Source organism: Suncus etruscus, chromosome 7 (genome assembly GCF_024139225.1).
Source record: "Suncus etruscus isolate mSunEtr1 chromosome 7, mSunEtr1.pri.cur, whole genome shotgun sequence".
NCBI lineage: Eukaryota > Metazoa > Chordata > Mammalia > Eulipotyphla > Soricidae > Suncus > Suncus etruscus.
In genome coordinates, this window is record NC_064854.1 from 13484523 (window position 1) to 13501085 (window position 16563).

General features: G+C 38.5%; 1 protein-coding gene, 1 long non-coding RNA gene and 1 other non-coding gene across 6 annotated transcripts in view; 2 read left to right on the forward strand and 1 right to left on the reverse strand.

Annotated features, from left to right (window-relative positions):
- LOC126013249 (arylacetamide deacetylase-like) overlaps positions 1–16563 on the reverse strand; it is a 184390-nt gene that overhangs the window by 85374 nt on the left and 82453 nt on the right. The gene's annotated exons all lie outside the window — the stretch shown is intronic.
- Positions 1–16563, forward strand: part of LOC126013276 (uncharacterized) — a 234190-nt gene that overhangs the window by 84989 nt on the left and 132638 nt on the right. For both annotated transcript variants that reach the window (XR_007497518.1, XR_007497517.1), the window contains exon 2: positions 14658–14702. This is a non-coding gene — a long non-coding RNA (uncharacterized LOC126013276). The remainder of the gene's footprint in view (positions 1–14657; positions 14703–16563) is intronic.
- LOC126014765 (small nucleolar RNA SNORA51) lies at positions 12618–12750 on the forward strand. The gene has a single exon (XR_007497762.1). It is a non-coding gene; the product is annotated as a small nucleolar RNA SNORA51 (small nucleolar RNA).

The window sequence follows — 16563 nt, forward strand, 5'->3', positions numbered from 1 at the left end:
AGGTACCTTATAGCTACTCTTTCTTGCTTTATCAGGGAGGTACAAAAGTTTCCTTGTTTGTTAGTCATTTTTTCTAAGTCCTAAATCTCCTCCTCCAGCTCTCCATTAAGAGAAAAAAACAAATTGCTATGTGTTATCCTCTGCTGGTAGCTACTTTGAATGCAAGTGGCTATCCTCTCTTAAATAGACTACGATGAAAGAAATCTAGGACAAGTTACTCAGATCCGAACACTTAAGGACCATCAAAAATGCTGAGGATGGCAAAGATACGTAGACTATTTCAGGAAAACTTTAAAGAAACTCTTCTTAAAAACTCAAAGCCTGTGCTTGAATTTTGGCTTCGTGACCATGTCACTTGGTCATTCAAATTGGCCAGTCTTCTAATAATTCTGAGAAGAAAAACAACAACACAAAAATGTTTCTTTTTCATGAATAATCAGTTGGACACTTAAAAAGAAATATATTATATATCTCAGTTTGATAATTGCTGCACAATGTAGACTAGGGTCCTCAAACTATGGCCCTCTGGCCACATGCAGTTCATTGAGGACATTGATCCAGCCTGCTGACCCACTGAGCCGGTGTCTGTCTGTCATTTTTTTACAGGACAGTCATGGGTTGAAGAGGGGGTGGAGGATTATGGGAATTGATGTCTGGCCTTCAGGCAGGCAGTGAAAGAATCCAAACATTAGAGCCAGACTACAACTACCCAGAATTCAGAAAAATCATTTGGGAGGGCCGCCTGTACAGTGGCTTGTGAGCAGTGAAGATTGGAGAATGGGAAAGAGAGCACAAGAGACAGAGGCACAGTGCAGAGGTAGCTTGGAAGAAGTTGGCAGCATTATTAAGAGGTGAATTCCATGGTCACTACCAGAAGGAATAAAAGGAATTGTGGATAAAAAGAAGAAATGTAGTTAAGGGTAAAAAGAAGGAAACATCGAAAGATGGACAGAAGGAAAGTTAGAAAGGAGCAAAGAAGATATCGTGTGAATAAGGAAAGAAGTAAGGTGGAATAGAAGGAAAGGGGTAAAAGCAGGAAAGGAGAAAAGGTGGAAAGGAGGAGAGAAGGAAAGATGTTAAGGTGGATGGGTGGTAACAGAGTGATCTCTGATCTCTGGATGGGCTGCCTGCTATTCTCCCCTACTGGTCAGTGACAAACAGCTGAGGAGTAGCAAAACCCAATTGAAAATACAATAAGTGCATTTATATTCAGTTGTATAATGTTATATGTTGTATGTTGTGCAAGCCCCTGTTTATACTGTTGTGATCTATGAACAAAACTACTGATGTAATTAACTTTTTTTTTACTGCTTAAGGACCACCATATTATAAAAATCATAATAAAAATTGACATTTACTATACATTTTTGTTAATTTGCAAACAAAATAGAAGTCTCAAAAGCAATCAAATAGTCTTAAACGAAAGCTCTAGTTGTGCTGGGTAAAGTGTGTTGACCTGATTGCTCGTACTATGTGGTATGTCTACGCAATAAACCCTTAAAGTTTTAGAGCACAAAATTTCTTAATGAGGCCTAGTCATTAAGGAGACAGAATACTGCAGATGTCAAGTGATTAATGGCATCTGCACCAGTGTGAGCCTGATGTGAATCAGACTACATTGCAGTCTGATTGGTGAAACTGCATTGCAGTCTGTATGTCTGTGTGGGCAAAGTTATTGTTGGTATATTGTTTTTGTAGCACTGTATATATATCCAGATATATATGTATATATATACATATATATATCTGGATATATATACAGTATGTAGATATTTTCTTTCTTTTTTTTTTTTTGGTTTTGAGCCACACCCGTTTGATGCTCAGGGGTTACTCCTGGCTAAACCCTCAGAAATCGCCCCTGGCTTGGGGGGACCATATGGGATGCTGGGGGACCGAACCACAGTCCTTCCTCCTTCCTTGGCTAGTGCTTGCAAGACAGACACCTTACCTCTAGCGCCACCTCACCGGCCCCAATATATAGGTATTTTACTTATAGTAATTTGGAATCCCTAGGAATCAATGATGTCAAGAAAGAATAAAATTTACTCGGAATGTAGGATATTCAAAGAAGAGTGGACTTTTGGTTACTTTTTCATGCAGTACAAGGAAAGATCTGTGTGTCTGACATGCCAGAAAATAGTGTCTGTTTTCAAAGACAATTTGCGTTGACACTATGAAACTCAACATAAAGATAAATATAATTGGTTGGAGAAGTGAGAAAAGATGAAATATTAAAACTGAAAACTACATTGACAACTCAGCAAAATACTTTTGTGAAGCAGAAGTAGCTAAATATTTAATCACTGCAAGCAATTTTTCTAGTTGCCAAACTAATAGCGTTCATGGAGAGAGAATTTGTTAAATAATGTCTTCTTTTTGTTGCCAAAGAGATATGTGCAGAGAAGGGCAATTTAGTACAGTGTGTCTTTTCAGGACCTACAATTACATGGAGGAATGAAGAAATGGGAAACAATTTGCATCAGCATTTGCAAAACTCCACCAAAGAACTTTCATATTTTTCCTGGGCACTCAACAAAAGCAATGATGTTTATGATACTGCACAACTTCTCATTTTTATCCATGGAACAAATGATTACTTTGAAGTCCCAGAAGAGCTTGCTGGACTGTAAAGCATCAAAGGAACAACTACATGTGAGGATATTTATGAAAAGGTTTGCCAAATTGTGAATGGTTTGGAGCTAAACTAGCTAGCATGAAAATTGATGGTGCTCCTAGCATGGTAGAGTCTAAGAAAGGAGTAATTGCTCACATGTACCAAAAGATGGACAAAAATAACCACTCTCATACAATAGCCATGCACTCTCTCATCTACCAACAAGCACTATGTTGTAAATCACTGAAGTGGGTCTCTTATGAAAATTGTGGTATCTTGTGTTGACTTCATTAAGTTCATGCACTAAACCATAATTTCATAAATTTTTGTCTGAGCTAAATGCTGACTATATAGATGTTTTATATCATAAAGCAGTCTGTTGCCAAGTTGAAGGAGAGTTTTGAAACGTTTCTATCAGTTACTTCCACAGATTACAACTTTTCTGCTTTCAAAAAACAATACAAAAACAAAAACCAAAAAACAATGAAGTACCAACTATCAATGATGCAGAATGGAAATGGCACATTGACTTTCCGACAGACATAACGGAGGTACTCAACAATTTCAATGTGCACCTTCAAGGAAAGGGAAAGCTCATCTGTGAAATGCAATCACATATCAAAGCATTTGAAGTAAAATTAGGCCTCCTCATCAAATAAATGAAGGAGGAAAATTTTTGCCATCTCCCCACAACTCAAAATCTGTTAGCGGAAAAACCATTGGTTGCATTCCCAAACAAAACATGTGTGGATTTACTGGAAATATTGCAAAAAGAGTTCCAAATTAGATTAAAAGAGCTTCACATCCATGAATAGGACATACAGTTTTTTCATAACCCATATTCTATTGGCATTGAAAATGTAAATACAACTTACCAAATGGAGCTACTGAACTACAGAATTGTGGCTCACTGAAAGATGCATTCAAGTCAAGCAGCCTTCTTAATTTTTATGCATCTCTCCCCTCTGAGACATATCCTCATCTCAGGAACAATGCATTCAAAATGACAACCATCTTTGGCAGCATTTATGTCTGTGAACAGACTTTTTCTAGAAGGAAACATTTTTAATCTTCCACCAGATCGAGACTAACATGAAGATTTGCATCATTTGTTACGACTAGCAGTGACAAATATGAAACCAGATATTGACCATCTTATTAGCCAAAAGCAGACCCATAGTTCTCATTGAAATATTGGTAAGTTTGTTGACTTAATTTTACTTCATTTTAAATATTGTATTTGTTCCCATTGTATCTTCACTTAAAAATAAGATATATGTGGTGTGCATAGGAATTTGTTCATAATTTTTGTTTGTCTTATAGATCGGCCCTCAAATGGTGTGAGAGACAGTGAACTGGTTCCTTGTTTAAAAAGTTTGAGGACCCCTGGTGTAGACAATAAACTTTAGATAAGAAAGGTCAAGTAAGGCGACTTGTTCATAGTTAGCAAGGTTTGATAGATAAAATTCTTGTTAATGATACAGCCTAAAGTGTCCTGAGAATAGTGTGGACACAAGGCAGACAGAAAAACCTGTGATAAGCTCTTCTTTGCCTCAGAAGTGTAATTTTCACCCCCATATCAGTATGCTCCAAGAAGAATGTAGTTGCAAGGCAAACAGAAAAACAGGAACAGGCTCTTCTGACTCATAAGAGTCATTTTTAGCTCAGGTGAATGCACACTGAAGAAAGCACAGCCAGGGAGTGAGGTGAAGGGCCACATATTTCTTCTAGTCTATGAGTCTCCCATCACAAAACACAAAATATACCACCATCATGACTGGGAAAATAAAATGGGCTGTTGAGCAGCAGCAGGTTAGGCTGCAAACTGTGGAAGGTGCTGGGACTAAAAAGTGCCATTTTGAATCCAACTGAGGTGAGTGATCACAGTCAAGAGCATGCTCTGCTTCACTCTGAGGCTGCACATTTCTTCCAGTCAAGGAGCTCCACCACAATACATAAAAAAACACCACACTATAAAAGTCATAATGTAAAAATAATGCAGAAAACTAGCACAACTTGTGACTGAAGATGCTAGTTATGAAGACACTCCCAACATTAGACACCTGCATACTTCTTGATCAAGACTTAGAAAGGAAATGATAAGGCTGTTCAAAGAACTCAATGTAAATGTGGGATGGACATCTCATAAGACTCAATAGGAGATAAGTGTAGAAATGAGAAATCTTCAAACAGATATAAGACTGATAAACATGGTAGTTGAGTTGAAAACTTCACTGGAAAGTCTAACCAGCAGAGTAACAGCTGCTGAGGACAGAATAAATGAGCTGGAACATAAGCTGCATGATACCTCCATTCAGCAGAAGAAATTGGAAAAGAGTCTTAAAATAATCAAGTAGAAGATGGAAAATATCCTCAAAATAAGTGAACAAAAAACAATAGATTTTGGGGACAAGTTTAAACAAAAAAAACATAAGAATCTTTGGGGTTCCAGAGGGCTGGAAAGAAAATTCCTATGAAGAAGCAACAGTCAAAGAGATCATTGCTGAGAAATTCACAGTGCTGAATAATGCTTACTTACATATCCTGAAAGTCTGAAGTGTTAAAAGTGTTAAAGTCCGTACCTGTTAAAAGAGATCCAAATAAAAGCACACCTAGGAATCTCCTCATCAAATGATGAAAACATATGGATAGAATACTGATGAAATACAGATGAAAATGTATAGATAAAACATTGCAAGCATTGATACCGAAAAGGAAAATTACTACAAAGATTTATCTGAAATTTATCACAGTTCTCTTGCCTTTGGTTCCCTTACTAAGTTTTATTATATATCCCACATAGGAGAGAGTTACTATTTTGGTTTTTTTTATTGTAGAGATAGTTAATCATTCATATGTAGAATTGATAAGAGCCAAATTCATACTATTCAACAAAATTGTAAATCAGTGATGAATTGATAAATATGAATTGATTTTTATATGTCAAAATTTATTTTATAAGCACATGAATTTTAAAAACCAAATATGAATAATTCTATGCTTCTAACACTTTAAAATTTTCATGAAACAGATAATCTTACAAAATTACAGTTTAGTAAGAGTGGGGAGAGGAGAATTCTAAAACTTTTTTGACCCCCCCCATTTGAATTCTAAAACATTTAAAGAAAAATTTGACTAGGCCTGTAAAGTATAAAAGTGTGTCTTATAATTTATGATTGGATGTTTGTACCAGGCCTACTCCACAGACTCATTCTCTTCTCAAAAGAGATGTAAGCCAAGCCATGAAAAATTATGGATACATCAGCCACACAACTGAAATATGGCAATCTCAGAAAGAAAGGGTGGGCCAAGCCCCACCATGTTAATGCCATGCCTGCTGCACATACCACCCACAATTGCTGCTTTGCCTATGGCTCTGCTTCAGGACTCCTCAATGATTCTCTGCAGATAGTAATCTGGCCACAAGTAGAATACCACTTCTCAGACCCTGACAGCCTGAGGGCTCTTGGCCCTACCTCTGGTATGTTAGCTGCGGGCACTCAGTCTTAAGGCTCTCTGCCTTAAGCTTGCTCCTGTTTATTTAAGGATGAGCATGTCATTTATGAGATACCCCTTGTAATTTCTCCAATAGGCAGTTGGGACTGTGGTATATAAGGCGGGAGCAGAACTGTTTCATTGCTGCTGCCAGATTTCCACTGTGAGACTGTGGATGTCAAAATACCTGACTGGCTGACTGGCTTTCTGTTTTTTTGTTTTGTTTTGTTTATTCTGCTTCTGCTAATGTTTCTATTTCTCTGGCCCTTTCTCTGGCTAACATTTTGCTCTTGCTCTAAACTTGGCACTCTCTGTCTCTCTCTGTCTCTCTGTCTGGATCTCTCTCTCTCTCTCTCTCTCTCTCTCTCTCTCTCTCTCTCTTTTAGTGCAGGAGACTGTATGTAAGACCTCTGGCCTCCCTGCTTTACCTCTATATTAATTAAACCTTATTTCTAACACTCTCTCATTGGAGTTTTAATTGGCACGACAATAGCCGAGGAACTAATGGTATTCTTGCAAGCCACAAACAGTTGCATATGGTCCAGAGCACAGCTATATAATTAATCCATATGTCCAGGAGGAGCTTGGGTGCTCAGAAACTGTCCCATTGAAGATACACAGTGCAGAGGCAGAAATTGAGTCCAGCACGTCCACAATACAAATTCCTCCTCTCTGTTCCCAACTCTGACACTTCTGGTAGAAGCAGAGTGACTGAGTCCCTCTGGGAGAAAACTCTGTCTGCTTGCATGGCTCACCAAGAAGAAAGTTCTGTGCTCTTGGTGATATTTGGGTGTGTCAGCAAATAGTCTATATGAAGGTCACAATGCTGATTGGTAGACATGAGACATGGCCTTGTGTTGACTGACATGGCACAGAGTTCACAAGAAAGCTGAAGGACAGGTAGACAGACAAACAAAAGGACGGTGTACTGCCAGAGTCGAGGAGCTCACTCATGTAAACTTGGCAGCGGGCATCTGACTTCTGCCCTAATCTGCTGCTCACCGATGTTTGAGCCATCTTACCTCAAAACCTACTCACACTGTTTTCTCCTTCTCTGCAAAATACTTTTAGATATCTAACTGAAGGGATTGTAAGAACTGAAAAAAGTAACTGTGACTATATTTCAAATATACACATAAATATTCACATTTTTTAATTCAGAAGATCTGAAGGCCAGGTTAAGGCTGATAGATGGGAAGTCTGACACATGAGAAGCTGACCAGTGAGAAATTGACACATGTGACATTTACACATTGGAAGCTTACAAGTGAAAAGCTGACACTCGAGAAACTGATATGTGAATGCTGATATGTAAAAAACTGATATGTGAGAAGATGACTTATAAAGAGTTGACAACTAAGAATCTGACACATGGGAAGAGGAATTGTTAGAGGGTGAAATGGGAGAACTGTTTGTGAGGAAATGATATGTGAGAAGCTGACACATGTGAAGCCAATACATGTGAGGCTGACACATGAGAAGCTTACATGTGAGAAGCTGACATGTGAGAATCTGACACCCGAGAAGCTGAAAAATAAAATCTGATATGTGAGAAATTGATATGTGGGAAGCTGACACGTGAGAAGATGTCACATGAGAAAATGACACATGGGTAGATGACACATGTGAACTTGACATGTGAGAAACTGAAACATAGAAGGTGACATGTGACAAGTTGATATATGGGAAGCTTACATCCCAATTTCTTCCTCAGAGACACTGTCCTGCCTTTCTTCCAGCTGTCCTGGCTGACAGGTTCCAGCAGGAGGTGCTATTAGAAAACAGTAGCCCTGCTCACACAGTTATAGTAGAGGGGACAGGCCTGCAGTATGAGTAGAATCTTACAGGGACCAACAGTGTCCGGAGTCATCACACAGACACTCAGACACTTCTCCTGGCATCGCCAGGGACTGTTACAGTCATTGTCATTGCCTAACACATTTTTATATATTTCTTTATAATCTTTATTTATTGAAGTAGTATTAGTTATGGGCTGGTAATGATGACTTAATTTACACAGTCCCCACATGAGACCAGGTAGGCACATACTCAAATTCAGGGACTGCTCTGGCCTCTGTGACTGCTGAGTTCAAACATGCAGACTTGTGTGCTTGACTGCAGAGTCTTGCTTGTCTCTGATGAGTCATTCATGTGCCTAGCAGAGGTGGCTGCAAGATTCCTGGTCTCTCAAGATCAATGCAGACACATTTTCCTGGAAAATCAATCTCTCTAACTTGGATACCATTACCTCCTGAAGAGTATGTTTCTTTCATTTTTTTATTATTGAATTTTCTAGCCTTTGGTGGATACCTCCTTGGAACCCTGACAGTTCAATTTATGGAGAAAATCAATGTTAGATTACTGTCAAACTGCTCTTTAATTTTTGATGTATAAAATTAGGTGCCAGATAAAAATGTATGGTTTTGATTCAAGTTTTCTAAAATAAAACTGTTTTCCACATTTGAAAGCTTAAAGGTTTTTTTTTTCCATTGTTGAACGAGTTGGCCCACAAATCTCTAATGTGTGTTTTTCATTCACAATTAAAAAAAAAGAATGGAATACTTTATTTTATTTTATTTTACTTGGTTATTTTTTTTGGAGTAGGGTGCTGGATCACCCCTGTCAGTGCTCAGGGCTAACTCCTTGCTCTGTGCTCCTAGTTGGGCTAAGACAACACCATGAACTACTGAGGATGAAATACAAATCAGCAGCTTTTAAGGTAAGCGCCTTACTCCTGTTCTATTTTTTCCCACCTCTCTTTAAACACCTTGGTCATTAAAGACAAATTTGATAGTTTTTGAAAGATTATTTTATTAGAGTTGGGAAATAAAACAATCTTCAATTCTGGACATGATATTAGATAACTATTATATTTTTTTTTCCTTCTAGCTTTGAACTTTTTGAAAGTATGTGGCAAAATTGAATCTTTGAAACCCCATATCATTCCCCCTTCCCTCTTTGTGTAAGGTTATCTCTACTTAGCTTGGAGCATCTCTCCTATGAGTCTGCACGCTTGTTTCCTAGAAATATCAAGGCACAGCCACGTCACTCCAGTGCTCCAAAGAGCAGATCAGGAAGTTCAGTGGGTGGAAAGGGCGGTGAAAGGGCCTGAGTCAGGGATAGAAGCCTCAAAGGAAGACTGCAGTGTGGGAGCAGTGACCTCAGGGAGTGAGGACTGCTACAGGTTCTGGGTGGCAGCCAGTCTGAGTGATTCAGGGCCTGAAGACACCACTGTAAGTGGAATCTTAGAGTTTTTTACTCTATTTTACTTTGCAGATGCATCCAGGGACTTGGTGTTGGTGGGTGTAGGACACACCCCTCATTGCTCTACTCTAACTTCAGGCAAGAATTGTGCAAAACCCATTAAGAGTTGTTCTTTCTTTCATATAATTTATGTATCTTTATTAAAATTTTCTAGCCTTGAGTTGTACCCCCACTTAAATTATGATCTTCACAGATTAAGTGTTTGTCCCACCCAGAGGCAGACAGGATCACTTTTATCAGTAGGTGATTATTTAAAAGAAGAAATGTATGGTTATCTCTACTTAAAAGAAGATTTATCCCAGGAATGCAAGGTTGGTTCAACATATGCAAATCAATCAACATTATACACCACATCAACAACATGAAGGACAAAAACCACATGATCATATCAATCGATGCAGAGAAGGCGTTTGACAAAATCCAACATCCGTTCATGTTAAAGACACTCAGCAAAATAGGGTTAGAAGGCACCTTCCTTAAGATAGTTACAGCTATTTATGAAAAGCCTACAGCCAACATTATACTTAATGGCGAGAAACTAGAAGCATTCCCACTAAGGTCAGGAACTAGGCAAGGCTGTCCACTCTCTCCACTCTTATTCAATATAACCTTAGAAGTCCTAGCAATAGCAATCCGACAAGAGAAGGGAATCAAAGGAATTCAAGTAGAAAAAGAGGAACACAAGCTAGCTCTATTTGCTGATGATATGATGATATACATCAAAAACCCTAAAGAATCCACAGAAAAACTCCTAGAAACAATCAACCAATACAGTAAAGTGGCTGGATACAAAGTCAATACACAAAAGACAGTAGCGTTTTTATATACAAACAATGAAGTTGAGGAGAGAGAGATTAAAAATACAATTCCATTTAAGATAGTATCAAAAAATATCAAATACCTAGGAATTAACCTTACAAGAGAAGTGAAAGATCTATACCAGGGAAACTTCAAAACACTTCAGAAAGAAATTGAAGACGATCTAAAGAAATGGAAGAACATCCCATCCTCATGGATAGGTAGAATTAACATAGTCAAAATGACTATTTTACCCAAATTGCTATATAGATTTAATGCAATCCCTATCCAAATCCAGACACAATTCTTTAAAAAAATAGAACAATCAATTATAAAATTCATTTGGAACCATAGAAGACCCAGGATAGCTAAACACATTCTGAAAAATGAGAAGTTGGGAGGTATCTCCTTACCTAACTTGAAACTATACTATAAAGCCATAGTAATAAAAACAGCATGGTACTGAAACAGAGACAGGACCTCAGATCAGTGGATTAGAACAGAATTCCCAGACATAAACCCCCAGATATATAGCCAACTAATATTTGATAAAAGAGGCAAGAATATGAAATGGAACAAAGAAAGCCTATTCAACAAATGGTGTTGGTACAACTGGAAACTCATATGCACGAAAGTGAAAATCGACCCATATCTCACTCCTTATACAAAAGTCAACTCAAAATGGATCAAAGATCTGGAAATCAGACCTGAATCTATAAAGTTTATTGAGAATAAAATAGGCAGAACACTCGAAGACCTTTATATTAAAAGGGTCTTTGAGAATGGAGCACCAATGGCAAAAACGTTAGCATCAACTATAAACAAATGGGACTATATCAAACTAAAAAGCTTCTGCATGGCAAAAGAAACCCTACTTAATACAAGAAGACAGTTAACAGAATGGGAAAAAATCTTTTCATTTGATATATCAGATAAAGGGCTGATATCTAGAACATACAAAGCGCTCAGAAACCTGAGTCCTTCAAAACCAAACGAAGCCATAAAAAAATGGGGAGATGAAATGAATAGACATTTCTCTGAGGAAGAGAGAAGGATGGCCAACAAACACATGAAAACATGCTCACCTTCACTCATCATCAGGGAGATCCAAATCAAGACAACAATGAGATACCACCTCACACCAGTGAGGTTGGCTCACATCAAAAATAATGGGAACAACCTTTGTTGGAGAGGATGTGGTATGAAAGGAACTCTCATTCATTGCTGGTGGGAATGTCCCTTGGTCCAACATCTATGGAGAAAAGTCTGGAGAGTGCTCAAAGAACTCAGAATTGAGCTGCCATTTGACCCAGCAATTGCTCTCCTAGGCATATATCCCCAAGATGGAAGGACATTCATTCCAAAATACGTATGCACCCCACTATTTATTGCAGCACTCAGTATAATAGCCAAATCTTGGAACCAACCTCGATGTCCAACAACAGATGAATGGATCATTAAGATGTGGTACATATATACAATGGAATATTACATGGCAGTTAGAAATGATACAATCACAGACTTTGCAGCAACGTGGATGGACCTAGATCATATTATGTTAAACGAAGTAAGTCAGAAGACAAAAGAAAAACACAGAATGGTAGCACTATTCTGAAACACCTAGAACACATAAAAAACAAAAAAAGGACATTGAAGAAGCATAACTGCTAGAACCACAAAGAAAGACTTCATAAACTCCATTCCCTGATCTGCACAGCCACTAATACCTCTAGAAACAGGTCTGATTTTACCATCCAAGATAAAGTAGAAGTCTTCCACATACCACGAAAGCAGCAAGAGGAGAATAAATGATCTATTTTTTTTGACGTCTTTATTTTGGTGTGGAGATTACGGTTGATGTCTCCAATATTATTTTATTTTATTTTGTTTTGTCTTTTTCTTTCTTTTTGCACTTGAGTATGATTTGATTTCAGAACCGAGATTATTGTGTGGTGCCTGTCTTTATTGTTGTGGTGCTTATCGGTTATTTAATTCGATATTTTTTTTGTGTGTGTGTGTATTGTTGTGGTATTTTAATTACTTTTTTCACATCCTCTCTCAAACTGAGGTTGGAAGCCTCTAGACAGGACTCTGCCTATTTTCAGTATATTTGATTTTTGATTGAGAAGAGGACATATTAGGTGATGGGTATTCCCCTGATTCAATGTGAATATGTACCCAAAATAGTACAGTGAAAGATATGTAAGCCATTATGAAAAAAAAATTGTGTTTTTTAATCAGAAACTTTCTTTGACTTACATGTATTATTATTATATTAATTATATTATATGTTATGTTATGTCACTATATTATGTTATATTAGTTTACTTCATTATGTTAATCAATTTTGTCCTTTAAATGAATTCTTACTTAAAAGAAAAAAAAACAACTTTAGTTTGCCCTGAAGAAAAAAAAACAATAATAAAATAAATAAAAGATAAAATAAGGCCTCCCAATTCTTACCACAGGCTGTGTTCTTTACACTGGCTGTATAGAAAGAGGAGGTACAGTAAAGGCACCCCATATACACCTCAACACAGGACCCTTGCCGGGTCTGTATTGTGAATTGGGGGACAAAAAAAAAAAAAAAAAAAGAAGAAATGGATGTAGGAGAGGCAGTTAAGGAAAAAGAAAAGCAAGCACATCCCATATCAAATCAAGGACATACATCAAAGTGTAGTTGCATGGTAGTGGGTCATGATTACTCTTGTGTGTCCATGCCCTGGGAGACTTAAAAAGTCTCCCTTTTTAATACAAGTGATGGGGTTGTTCAGGCCTGTAGGATGTAGGCCTCTTGGGTGTTGCCTGTATGCTCTCACTTATGGTCTTACTTGAAAGAGAATTACTTCTGTGGCGTGTTGGATTAATCAACCTTCACCCTAAACTGTTATGGGATATTGGGCTTCCCCCTCAATCATTTGACTTCATCTGAAAGATATGTAATCCACTTTGATCAAAATAAAAAATTATTATTATATTAAAAAAACCCACCTGGGCAGGAAGAAATACTTTATTTATTTATTTATTTACTTACTTTTTGGGCCACACCTGGGTACACTCATGGGTTACTCCTGGCTATGCACTCAGAAATTGCTCCTGGCTTGGGGGACCATATGGGATGCCAGGGGATTGAACCACAGTTCGTCCTAGGTTAGCCTTGTGCAAAGCAAATGCCCTACTGCTGTGCCACTGCTCCAGCCCCAGGAAGAAATTCTAAACAGGCTGTTCACAATAACCTATTCTATACCAGTGGTGGTAGTCCAATCTTCCCAATAAATACTGCTTTCACTCTACATATGGAAAGGTAAACAGACTTGTGTTTCATCTCTCTCCAGCCTGGTTTGGATTATTTCCTGTGGTGTCCAGACCTGCTTTCCCCTTCCCCTTGGGATTATAGTGTGTGGAATTATTCACAGTTGAAATTCATGTGCTCAGGTCAAAGAAGGCTCCTTGGATTGTCTTGCTATGAAGGTCCACACAGTACATGGTCCTGGGAGCTGAGACCTGAAACATTACATGTTTTGGCAAAACTTACAGGAATGCTACTGATGCTTCTGCTGATCATGGTGGCCTGGATATCAGAAAAAGGAGTGAGCAGTGGTAATCTCCAGTACTGACTGGAGCTGGTTTAGCCTGTTTTCTGGCCAAATGTGCAGCACCATATTACCTCCTCAGATCTGCTGAAGGCTGAATGGAGCTCACAAAATTAGAGTGCAAAGTGCGTTCACTCATTTGCTCTCATGGCTGGGAATTTATCCCCATATTTGAGGCAAGAAGCTAAGCAATGAGACCTTCAGGGGAAGAGTGACTAGGATTAGGAAAAGTTCTAATTAACTCCTCAAGGTCCAGGGTTGTTTTAAGATCAAGTATGATATTCCGTATAGCACCAAGACTCTGAGCCCTCACAAGTGAACCTACTGAGAGACAGATGGATACATTGAAAAAGTCAATGATGGGCATACTAAGAAGATGTGAACTGTGACTAGTGCCATGAGGCTCTCTGCTCAGGCCCACTACAGTTCACTTTTCTCAATAACAGCAAAATATTTAAAAAACTTTCAACAGTGATCCTATATAGTCAACCCCAAAACTAGGCCTGGGAATGAGAGAACTAAGACCTAGAAAATATCTTCAGGAAAGTTTGGAAGCAGATGAGTAAGCAATTAAGGGAAAGAATCAAATGGGCATGATCTATAACAATGGACACATATACCACATATCTTTGCTCTAGAGACCTGAGCAAGACTACAGGTGAAACATCACCTCTAGAATCAATTCTTTGATACCCATTAATGTCTCAATTAATTAAACATTAATTTTAATTTCTCATAACCACTGCTCAGATTCTTGCTAGAGATTCTCACTTAGCCAATTGAGGTATTGATTTTTCATTCTAGTTCCAGCCTTCAGTTTTTCGAAAATCAATCAATGAAACCCATCTTCAATGTGGTCATGAGTCACCAGGACCCCAGCATTTTGAAGGCAGGTGACATACATGACCCCATCATCTCTTAGAACATCATGTTGACAGGTGATCACATAAGCCATGAAGCTGTGTGTCATCTGCCAACAACGGAGATGCCCGCACATCCAGGAACCCTGGATATTTGTTTGCCAGTGCAGAACTGCCAAAAGTTGGCTTCTTATAAATGTGTCCTTTCTGAAAGCTCTCAGGCAGCAGGGAGCTCCAATTAACAAACTGGAGGAGGTGAACTGAATGCACAGGTATGTGCTGGTTGATAGACATGGCTTTCTCCAAGGATCTGTCTGCAGTAAAATACTCACTCCACAGTCTGACCATGAGCCACCGCCTCAGAATTGGAGAGTGCATTTTCACGGTAGGATGGTAAATCGAAATCCAGAGCCTGAAGGGCAGGATAGATCAAAGCCTGGACCTTGACTTTGACCTTGACATCTTGATCACGTTGAAGCTGAAAACAATTTAAAATAATGTTAAAGTATTTCAAAAGCTGTTTTCATTCAGAAATGCATGCAAGGGGCTGAAATGGTAGCACAGTGGTAGGACATTTGCTTTGCATGCCGCTGGCCAAGGGTTTGATCCCCAGCATCCCATAGGTCTCCCAAACCAGAAGTAATATCTGAGAGCAGAGCACAGAGTAACCCTTAAGAGTCACTGGGTGTGACCCCCCCAATAAACCTAAAAAAAAATGCATGTAAATTGAAAAATCAGCCTGACTTGCCATGAAGACAGAAACTCTCAGAGACCGAAATCAGAACTTTCAATAAGAGAATTTGGTAGTTTTTGACACACTGTCTAAGCCTGCCTATATCTACCTCACAGGGACTCCCCACGCTTCTCACTGGCCTCTTCCTCTGGACAGAAGGGGCATTGGAGTCTGAAGTTACTTGGGTCCTTCTTAAGTCTTGCAAAAGTTTCTTTTTCTAGAAATTTTTTATGTTCTATTAGTTTTTTTTTGTTTGTTTGTTTTTTTGGGGCACACCCGGCGGTGCTCAGGGGTTACTCCTGGCTGGTTGCTCAGAAATAGCTCCTGGCAAGCACGGGGGACCATATGGGACACCGGGATTCGAACCAACCACCTTTGGTCCTGGATCGGCTGCTTGCAAGGCAAACGCCGCTGTGCTATCTCTCCGGGCCCTCTATTAGTTTTTTTTGATGCATTCCAGATCCTCACTCTTAACAGTGTTTCAGATTAGAAGCCAAAATTATTGTTCACATTAGTACAGACATGAACCCTTGCAAGAGGGGTTTTTGAGGCAGCAAATGCTTGTCTGATTCATTCCTGGTCCTGTTCCCTACCTCATGGGTCTTTTAGTGTCACAAGTTCCCAGACTATTTGGAACAGATCACAGAACAGGTACCTTTCCTTGGTCTGTAAGGAAGAGGTTATGTAACATACTAACAGCCCAAATTTCTATATTTTAAATGCAAATAGAAATGAAGGAAGTCAACAAAAATAACCAGCAATTCTTTTCTTTAATCCGCACAATAGATTGAGGTGTAGCTTTTATAAGTTATTAAATAGCAAGTATTCATTTGGAAATATATGAAACAATTTTTTTTCTGTTGTAACATGGCTTTTCGAATCATAAGTATTTGGTTTATTTTTAAGGTTATATCATTAATATTGAAATTAGGCTTTTGGTTATGTTTGATCAGGGCCATGCCCAGATACTTTACAGTATTTGTGGATCAAGTAATACTGAAGATAAGCCTGACATTGTCCATACAAATACTCCAACCATGAAGCATTGCCTGGGTTCTAACAGAAAAGCTTTTTTTTTTAACCAGAAATTCATCAGGCTAACTAGAGTTATGTATACTTTAAACTGAGAGCTAATAGGTGTGCATATTTAGCTAACTGCTATAAAGAAATACTATAACTTATAACTGAAACTGGTCATCCCTGCTG